Here is a 5,000-nt window from a genome sequence, read left to right as displayed (position 1 = left end):
TTAAATTTAGTCACTGTAAAATAATTTCACATGGAGTGCAAAACCCTTAGCTTGCGCTACAAGATGACAATATATTTTGCATGTCGCTGACGTCGTGTGACGTCATCAGATCCGCCATCTTGATTTTACTATTTCACCTTAGTTGGTTATGAGAAATGGCGTGGGCAGAGGTTTTGGCCAAACCCCCATAGATCGGATGCACTACATGTCTAAGGTCGAGATTGATGAATTCGGAGATGGTGTTGGTCACAGAGATGTCAACCTGACGACGGCATTACGAAGCCTCAAAGGGGGAGTTTTACGTCTGCACAAAGACGCTTCGAAAGCCTTGTACGGGGACGGTCCAAACAGGTTGGACAAAGCCTACATCAACTTTTCCGTAACTTATGACGAATGGCAAGACCTGTTACCAGGCGAGAGGAAAGCACTGTTAAGGAGATTCTTCACAGAGGTGTGCGGTCCAGTTGTCACCAATGAGGGTAAACAGAAGGAAAGTAGCCCACAAGTAGCAAAGGTTACTCCGTCGACCCCCCGAGACCCAGAGTTTTAGATGTCTTTCTGTTGCTGTTGAGGAATTCGGCATACCCAGTGAAGTAGTGTCTGCGACTACACTCAGGGACATGTTCAGTAATGCAGAGATGCTTTTGAATGAGCCAGGGGCGGTCATGCCAGCGGCTTCTGATGATCCCAGTATGAGAACAGTGAAAACTAGGCATGGTAATGCTCCTCATATCGTTAAGCCAGTAAAAGCTGGTCACCAGCTTGATTGTCCGTGCAGCGTTTTCAAAGCTGTAGGGATCTGCCAAGATACGATTGCCGTGGCCGAAGATCTCGAGTGCCTACAAGAATATCTCGAGGAAATCAAAAGAAATTTTCAGAGAAGAAAGGGACCAGGCGTAAACCTCGCAGCAGCATATAATAGCAGGAGGACACCTAAAGAGCAATGTATGAAGCCGAACGAGATCCAAAAGGCATTTAGAAGGAAACGAAACGACACGTCACAATCGTGGCTGCCAACCACTTCTTCTGCGATGTCCAGTCAGAGTGTCAACAGCATGAACTCAACATGAAATGAATCATATATGAACTGCGGATATTGAACTGAATGAACTGTTATGAATTGCGTTCATAACTGCGAAGATCATAGCTTCACTTGATTTCATATCCGCAGTTCATATATGATTCATTTCATATACCATTTCATCGTTGATTCATTCCTCACGAAACCATTAGAACCCACAAATGACCAGTTCCCAACGTCAGTGGCTTCATAGCTCAGTTGGTTAGAGCGTCGCACCGGAATCGCGAGGTCACGGGTTCAAACCCCGTTGAAGTCCTGAATCTTTCAGGCTTCTCTACGCAATTGTAAAAGTTGCCTTCATAACTGCGAAGATCATAGCTTCACTTGATTTCATATCCGCACTTCATAAATGAAGTAAAGGAGAAGGATCGTAGAAGGATCGTGTGAAGTGCACGATCCTTCTCAGTAACAGTGACGTCACAGAATGAAAAATTAGAAGGGTGGATTTGACGGGAGAAAGGGATCGAGACAAGAAAGTCATATATCACTGGGACATTCTGATCACTCCTAATCGTACGAGTGTCCCCCTCCAGTGGCCAAATATGTACTGGTTTATATGCCTTGGTGTCACACACTGATATCAGATAAGAAGGGGTTAACAATTATAGGGATGAAATCGAAAGATCTGCTGTAAACATGCTGGTTCACAGCACCAGTGAAGTCGTCTCTCTGGCCTTTCTGTGGACGAATTCCAGGACCTACCGATACAATTTGAGCAAGTTTTGAAAGCTAAAAACTTCAATCGATGCTGTATTTTGCCGGTAGGACTGGGTGGCTCCACACTCATAAGAAAATCTATGAAATGACAATCAGGGGTTTTCCCTTGTCATGGATGGGCAGAATTACCCAGAATTCCTTTTGGCCATGAAGAAGGCAAGCGGAGACTGGTCCTCATCAAATGAGGAAAAAGTAGCGAGAAGACGATTTCTAGGCGGATACTAAGGAGTAGCCAAGGTGCGTGCTGTTAACGTAGACTTTTTATCATAGGAAATTCGGCCTGGCCTTTAGTAATTTCTTGTCAAAGAAACGGTATAATGTAAATAAGAGAGTAATGAGATTTATATTTGCGATTACCTGTCCTCTTACGTACCACTTAAGTCAAACTCTACCTCTCTTATCTATGCAATAGGCGCATTCAAAATTTCCACGTATTATTGTATAAAAGTTGTTAAAGAAAGAAAAGGCTTGTCCTGCACATATGAAAAATACGTTTTCTCTCCCGTTCTCTTCTTATGCATGATCTTCGTGGAAATTACATTCTGTCCCTCAATAAACCTAAAACAACCAGTTATGGTCTTAGTTCATTTTTCTTACGTATTTACTAAGTACGTTGCGAAATGCGCTACCTGATTTTTCCCGTACCACTGAGTTTACTCGTTTTAAACTAATGCAGGGCCGGATTTTGTACAGCGGCTTTTCGTTTTGATTAATATATCTTTAAATATTATTTAATATTTAGTTATGTATCTGAATATATCATGTATGTTAGCTGTAACGTCTCGAAGATATTATTCTCAAATTCGAGATGTAATAAAGTTTTATGCATGCATGTATGTTACCTTCGGAAGGGCGCATGCGTGCACTTTGTAATCTGCGACTCCAGTGCTTACCATATGACAGATAAAATGACTTTTCTCTTGAATATATAAGCCATCGAAATCTTACGTTAAATTGTAATGACAAGGGCGGTTTGGAGCTGTGAGTAGGCGTGGGATTTGTCTCATATGGTTTAGGGGCCGACATATCCCTCCCTCAATGCCGTACCAGGAGGCGAGGTCGGTAGCAGAAAGAAGCGAAGGGCCAACTGCGTCCAAAAGCGATCGCACGGGCCGAAATCCCGGGATGATTCGTTTGGTACGACGCTCCAACGCCACGTCTGGAGGTACTGCATATTTTTCTCGTCTCGTCTTCAAACATTCCGTCAGCGCATGCGTGCGTAAATGTTCAGCCTCTCCGATACCTACAATTATTGTATTTGCTTCAAGGAAATTGGCAAATCTGTAGAGGTGTAGATCAGAAGTCAAGTCTCTTTAGAAAAGAAGTAAACTTGTTACTAAGATAAACGGAATGTCTCTTTGCGTGCTTTGTATTTAAAAAGGTGGGCACTTGGTCTGAACATTAGAAGGCCAAATAATTATAAATACTATGTGGTGTGTAAAGGAACATCTTTAATATGCTGTGTACCGCATTTCCATGTAAAGTAGTTGACACTGTGTACTTTGATTAACGCAGCGTACACATAACATCGGGGGCTTTAATTATTATCGAGACGAGAATCGAGCGAATTAAGGGCGATCTTCCTTGCACTGGTACTGATGTTGGCATTTGAAGGCGTGACAACGGTTAGCGAAGGGAATAAAGCTAGAGAGGTGAGGTCGCTGACGTCTTGTTAGGTTCGGTCAATAATATATCGAGTGGTGCCGATGTGGAGCTGGTACCAACTCAAGAAGAATTTACAGGATGATTAAATTAAAATGGACTTAATGTATGCAAATTGCAATTGAGAAGTGATTGTCAACGATTCACCGTGCGATTCACCAGATACTTTAGCTCGATATGTAAGGGGGAAAGAGTTTCCGGGCATAAGAACCATCCTATTCCGAGGTTGAAATGTAAACTAGTTTGTAAATGTGAAATCAAAAAAATCCCGTAACATTTTCTGCTATAGCGGCACGGTTCACCATGGTGAATCGTTTGTTTAAAGAAATGAACTGTTTATCTTTCAGCTCACCGACGGTTCACCATGGTGAACCGTTGAGATTCACGATTAGAAAGCATGTCATCACAGACCAGTGATTGCAAAAGTCTTAATACGTTGTCATATGTTCAAGCCTATACAGTTCTTCCTTATAACAAGCATTAGAGGAGCAGAATTTGGAAAGCATTCATTGATTTATTTCACCATTGTGCACACATAAATTAAACTAATTAATGAGGGTAAACAGTGGTATGGTCAAAAGTCGGGTATGACAAACAATGGACTCGTTTTGCACTTTAACAGGGAAATCACAGACTTGTCGTTTTCCATTAATTAATAACAGGTGTCGTTTTCATTAGCTTTATATTTTCAGGGTTTTAGCCTGAGTTTTTCAAACGCAGAGCACCAACCATTGCCGATGAACTGTTCTTTTGCTACAACTGATTTAGTCAGTCCTATCGCAGAAAGAAACGTCTTCAGGGGCCGTAATATATTTGCATAGCTATTTTGACTCCTTGGTATATAAAATATGTCAATCAACGCTGACCGTTGCACTTGATAATCATGTCAGTCCGTCGGGGAATAGAGCCTATTAAAGTGTTCAGAGGACAAAATGTACTTATCACACGAGTTTGGAACTGTTGGAATATTGCACGGCGTATATTGCATCGCACGGCTTCATACCAACGCACACCAATACTTAAACAATATTGTTGGTTGAAAAAATTTGACCTATTGTACCTGCCTGTGTGATGACATCTACAAGTGGTTAGTCATCTCGGATAAGAACAAGAAATCATAGGCCCCGTCTCACAGCACTTTTTTATTAATTCTGTGGAACGTGAAAGAACCCACAAACAATTTGAGAAGACAAGGATGAATTCCCGGTGGTGTGTTCAGGCCTCATTTCATTCATTCATGTATTGGGTGAGGTCATTAATGGACTGATTGCGGCTGCCACCGGCGCCTGTGGCCTTATGCTGATGTCCGATCTCACCCATAGATTAATTGCCTGTACGGGGCATTCGAATATGAATATAGAAAATACGCTATGTAAAGTCATTACCATTACCATTACCATTACCAATGGTTGAATGTAATTGGTCAGTTTATTCAAAATATGGGGCATACACAAGTACCATAAGCATTTTTTGTATGTGATTCATTTTGCGCTTTAAAATCAAAAACTTATTTTATTCATATTGAAAAAAACACTAACCT

This window comes from Montipora capricornis, chromosome 7 (assembly GCF_036669925.1).
Source record: "Montipora capricornis isolate CH-2021 chromosome 7, ASM3666992v2, whole genome shotgun sequence".
NCBI classification, from domain to species: Eukaryota; Metazoa; Cnidaria; class Anthozoa; order Scleractinia; family Acroporidae; genus Montipora; species Montipora capricornis.
The sequence above is the reverse complement of the archived record's forward strand: the minus strand, read 5'-3'. Positions refer to the sequence as shown.